The sequence below is a fragment of the Rhagoletis pomonella genome, unplaced genomic scaffold (genome assembly GCF_013731165.1).
Source record: "Rhagoletis pomonella isolate Grant_MI unplaced genomic scaffold, Rhpom_1.0 Rhpom_scaffold_00009, whole genome shotgun sequence".
NCBI classification, from domain to species: domain Eukaryota; kingdom Metazoa; phylum Arthropoda; class Insecta; order Diptera; family Tephritidae; genus Rhagoletis; species Rhagoletis pomonella.
In genome coordinates, this window is record NW_023458563.1 from 16026133 (window position 1) to 16032132 (window position 6000).

A 6000-nucleotide genomic window follows, 5' to 3' on the forward strand; every position below is an offset into this window, starting at 1 on the left:
TATCGCCCAGCTCTGGTAAATACCTGGCTGTCAAACTATCGATACTATCGATGGTTTTACTTTTTTCAATTATCGATTGATAGTCGGACTATCGACTAGCGTTGTATTTTTTCACCGCAAAGTTCTTGGAATTAGAAATTTTCAGAAAGTTAATTTTATTAGTTCTTGAAAAGCGGTGTCATGCTTCCGCAGGTATGGATTTTGAAAGTAAGTAATAATTCCCAATGACACCAGTGATATTTGGAGCTCTAGACTAGATATTTAAATCTCCGTTGAAAATAATATATAAAAATATAAAATGGGGCACCAAGCTAAATTCGAGTGCTTCTGTTAGGCCACAAAATATGCTACCACTTAAAAAATACAATTATCATCTATGTCCGACGATTTTGTATACCACTGTGTCACAGTTTAAGTTTTTTCTTTCTTCGGCTTATGCCGACGTGTTCGTGAAAGGGTTAAAATTAATATCCACATGAAGTTTAAAAATTAAAACCTGTAAAACTTAATAAAAAACAACGATCTAAATTAGAATTGTTTTAAAGAAATTTATATAATAAATGAAAATATAAAAAAAAATTTTCTATTATATTAAATATATGTTAAAAGTAGTTTAGCCAGTATAGGCTTAGATGGATCAGTGTGGATTTCGATACGATCGACGACGATAATTTAAACTACCATCGACCATCGATAGTTTGACAGCTCTAAGGTATAAAGTCACACCGGTCAATCATTTCGTTAACGGTGGTCTTCAATTTTTCAAACAATACGCTCGATAAGACCTTGCTAAAACCTATTCTTGGAAGGTGGTTTCCGCGGTAGTTGCCGCGTATGGGGGCCCCCTTTCTTGTATTGGGCAGAGAATACTTAAATTTCAGTCGTCGGGGATGCGTTCATCTGACCCTGGTGTGCATAAAAGTTGATCCATGCACCTTATCAGATCCTGCCGCCGTACTCAAATAGCTCAGCTGGCTGGCTGTCAGCTCCAGCAGCTTTGTTGTTTTTCAGCCCCGAAATTCCTATTCGGACCTCGTCATAGTAACTCTCAGAAAAAATGCCCGAATATTCCCTGTCTGCCAGAACTTCAAGATCTTCGACCTCACGTATTTCGGCCTCTCTCTTATTGCTGCCCTCTACAGCTCCCTATACCAATAACGCACACCGCCCGATCTCAGCATGGCCCCGTAAGCGGCAACTTTTTTCTCTGCAGCTTCGTAACATTTCCCGTTGTGCCAGTTGTTCTTTCGAGTTCGCTGAAATCCGACTGCATCTATGACGGCGGTACGTGATTAGCGGGAAATGTGGTTCCACTGCTCGTATATATCGATTTGTAGAAGAATGTCCTCTGAGCTCTGAGTACCTGCCCTCTGTCTCTTGTGATTGCAGCTTTTCGGCGATGAGCTTTCCTTGCATTGCTAGACGCACATTTTTTTTTTTGTACGAACGTCTAAACCACTGAAGGCGTGCCTTCTGTCTATCACTACATAATCAATTTGATTTCTCGTTTTTCGATCTACAGACAACCATATAGCTTAATGGATATTTTTATGCTGTAAAATAGTATTGCATGCTACCATTTTCGGGCCCCGGCGAAGTCAATCAGCCTCACGCCGTTATCGGACGTTTCGCTGTGGAGGCTGAGTTTTCCGACAGTGGCGTTAAATATCACTCCCTTTTCCACCTCGGCATTTAATTTGCCAAGAAAGATTTAAATATAGTGACGGGGCAGCTCAAGGATATCTTCTTATAGCGCTTTTCGTTGCAACACCGAATTTCGCTCCTTTACATGGCAGCTGTAGTAAACGTCACAAGGTTCCACATGTTTATTGCCTTCTCCCGACTATCACATTCCTTGGATGACGAAAATGTCAGCTTTTGTATTCACGGGAACATCAACCATGCAGGCGGAGGAACCTTTCCCATACAGGGTCCCGTCTTTATTGTTATTTTTCATTTGAAGTGGTTTTCATGTGGCGGGTTCCAAACCCAGCTCACAACCCACTTGCAGCCGCACCTACTGGTGAACAGACGCTGCAGACTTCTGTGGGTCTTTTAACCAAATAAGTCGGAGTGGCCCCACCGAAGCTCCCTCAATTTCTGCCGTGCCCCAAGGCTGCACTCGAATTGATGACCGCATTTCGCACAAGGATTTCTCATGTTGCCCAGAGTGCGCGAACGGAATTCAAAATAGCCTCACAACTGTAACTGCATACCCAGAAAAATGACTATACCGCATTGCACCTTGCATTATTATACGTATTCGTTAATTCATTTCAGGGTAAGTATGGTTGCTTTTTAAAATGGTACGTAAAAGTTTCGCCAATGTTGTAAAAAGGCGAAAAATGTGAACACACATGGTGTTTGCTTGGTGAATTCACACACATCACCTAAGTTTCATAAATTGACATTAACACCATTCAAGTTTCCTCTTTTTAGAACTGAACAACTTACTTAGCTATAGACTCTTTATTACGCAAAGCTACGGAAAACCTTTTTTTTTAACCGTCAAGATTATGGTACTTTCATTATTCGATTCTTGTTTTACTGGACAAGACTTACAAGAAAAACACTACTTCCCAGTTAATTTGGAGTGTCGCACAGTATATCAATGTAGTGTTTGCGAATATATCGTCGCTACCATGTCAAACTATCGAGTGTGCCAAAATGCTTTTTTATATACGATACCTTGCGCTTGTGTTTAGAATGATACGTGTAAAGTTATCTGGCAACCCTTGACGACGAGGCATGTCTGCAAGAGAGTGGCAGCAGTAGGAAGTCGGTAAACGTCAGCGAGAGAGACTGGTCGTGTGCGGAAGCCACTACGAATATTTGCTTATCAATCAATTTAATTAATTTTTCTATTTTCTAAAACTAAATTACTTAAATAAACCTAATTTTACTGAGTACAACTTCAGTGTTGTGAGTACATGTGTTTTGCTTGTCTCATAAAACGGCCATCCCGACATACGTAAGTTGGAAAATCGTCGAATTTCTAGTCTTCTTAGAAGCAGAGGATACTGGCTTTTACAAAGTGTCGAATCCCACACTTTTTAGCAATAACAACATTTCTTACAATAGTTACTTTTCTCTAATTAAAGTACCGATTTTCACATTCGATACTTTGACATGGTAGCGAAGATATGCAGGCTTTAGGGTGCCTACTCCACGAAGATTTTCAGTTCACTTATTAGATAGTTTTATAATCAGAGATACCCAATGGCGACTCGTGTTTTATAGTTGAGCGGGGGTGTGGTGCACCTTATACCTAATAATGGATAAAACGAGTTCCGTTTTACCAGTCTGCAGCTCGCAGTCCGGCTTTCTTACCGGCGATAAAGAGTAGAGCACAAAATGAGCCACTATGAAGCTCTTACCATGCATAGACTTTGTTTCCTAAAATCATCTTATCTATGCGCACTTGACATGTATTTCTCCACAGTAAAATCTTAAGGGCATTTCCACCAAAACGCTCGTGAACCCTTAACCACTTTAATGGATGGGCGATTATGGAAATGGCGTTAAAGCGTGAGGAATTCTCTATGCCATGTCACCTTCTGATGAAATGCGGGAGCGATCCCGCGGAGATGGCTTTTTAAGCCATTCAACGAAGTAAATTGATTTATAGTGCGCTATCTCAACGACTGTTATACAAACATCTACTACCGCTCCAATCCACAAGAAAGACGACCCCGCCATTCGGGCCAACTACCGTGAGATCAGCCTTCCAACCATAGGTCACAAGGCCTTATCGATCGTATTGTGTGAAAGACTGAAACCCATCGTCAACTAAATATGAGGCCTTATCAGCGTGGCTGTAGACCTGGCAATTCCACCATAGACTAGGTATTCACAATGCGCTAAATCTTGGAAAATACTCGCGAAAAAAGGATCGACTTGAGAGCCGCTTTCGATAGCACTAAAAGGAGTTGCCTATACGCCGCGATGTCTGAATTTGGCATCCCCTCGAAACTGATACGGCAGTGTAAAATGACGTTGAGCAATACCACCGGCCCCGTCATAATTGGGAAAGACCTCTCTGCGCCGTTTGCTACCAAACGGGGTTTCAGACAGGGCGACTCCCTTTTTTACGAGAGCTTGACATTTCTGGCGTACGCTGCACTGTGTTCTGTTTTGGGAAAAAATGGACAAAATCAAATATCTCCCGATCCAAACCAGATAGAGACACAAACTAAACGGCATTATAGAAATACTGGCGAATACGGGAAAGTTATTCAGATTTTTCAAAAACAGTTTCTCGACCTTGAATTTCAAGGTCAAAGTTCGACTAAAAAAAATGTATATATAAAAGCAAATATCTAGCGATCGAAAATTAATAGAGACCTAAATGAAATAGTATTTTAAACTCCAATTATTGCTGAAAAGAGCCAAACTTTTTCGATTCGTCAAAAACAAATTCCCTATCGTGAATTCCGAGGTCAGTGGTCAACCAAAAAAAAAGTTTTTTCTGATTTAAACATACCTAAATGTTTTTTAAATCGTTTTATGCGATATACATACATATAAATGCAAATATGTATGTGTGGTGGGTCATATCTATATCCCCGCAGGGAAAGCTACTAGTTGTGAACTAGAATTCTACCAGTTTACGTTTCAGCCCAACTAGTTCACGTTCTATCCTTTTTCAATGTTAGCGACTGGTATTTTTAACATTGCAATGTCCTACGAGATGTCAATTGTCAGGCTATGCATCAGCATCTACTAGTAGAAATACTAGTAGCATCATACAAGTTGATGAGATAGTCTGCCAATTCATCCCCTATGAAAAGCATTAGTATGCCTTTCTGCTCGCGGCGCTCCAACAGACGCAATAGCCGACAGAGCAAAGCACTCGCGTGGTATGCCTGAGGTACCAGGTTCAAGCCTGGGCGCAGGGAAATTTTTTTTATTTTATTTTTTATAATATTTTTTTATTTATATTTTTTAAAAATTTAAATTTAATTTAAAAAAATATTTTTTTTAATCTATTTTTTTATGGCACAAGTATTTCTTCCCATAAATTTGTTTCTTTGTTTTTGTAATGCAACTAGATTTTTAAGTTTGTTATTTATATTTAAATTGAAATAATTATTCCTACTTACATTGATCTGAATTTAAAAATCTTAACCACCTCCAAGCGGCCTCGAACCTGCGATCCCAGAACCAGAACCAGTAGTCTTCACGTGACACCACAGCCGACATTTGTAAGAAAAGCAATTAATTACGTTTTATTTTAGGCTTTGGCAATTCAAGGCAGATGTCGCTGAACGCTTAAGTTCTTCGTAAATGTCGAACTGGTAGGCACATACTAGTTTATGAAATAGTACTTTTTCTAGCTGGTTTGGGGTTTCACCGCAGGGATATTTTTAGATACACAATATCACATGTATATATAGTGAAAATTCGTCCTTGTCCACATTTGTGTGTGCGTGTGGATGTTTGTGTGTAAGTGTGTGTGTGTAGTAATTTAGTGACTATCTACATACAAAACGTTAATATAGGGGATTATCTTAATCAACAATATATTTCTATGCTTCCGTTTTCAACACCATCAGCATCATGGTTTGTAGTAGCTCTGTAAAACATAAATCAATTCATAAACTATAATAACATGAATTCTGCGTGAATTTCATAAGATTTAAATATATTACCTCATGAAAATTCCTTGAACTTCTTCTGGAACATTTATAGTTTCTTTACGGAATTTCAAATGATTTTCTAGGTATAACAGTGATATTTTAGGATCCGATAAGTATATATCTCGATTAAATACATCTAAAATTCAAGTGCGCTCTGCCCAATCCACAAGAAAGGCGACCCCGCCATGCGTGCCAACTACCGTGGAATCAGCCTTCTAAGCATAGGTCTTCCGCGAGAAAAGGATCGACGCTTACCACCTATTTGTCGACTTTAAAGGTGCTTTCGACAGCACTAAAAGGTGTTGCCTATACGCCGCTTTGTCTGAATTTGGGATCCCCGCCAAACTGATACGAAACTGAT

At 39.5% G+C, this 6000-nt stretch overlaps 1 protein-coding gene across 1 annotated transcript in view; it reads right to left on the reverse strand.

Annotated features, from left to right (window-relative positions):
• The window catches only part of LOC118745597 (homeobox protein onecut), a 261747-nt gene that overhangs the window by 56847 nt on the left and 198900 nt on the right, over nt 1–6000 (reverse strand). The gene's annotated exons all lie outside the window — the stretch shown is intronic.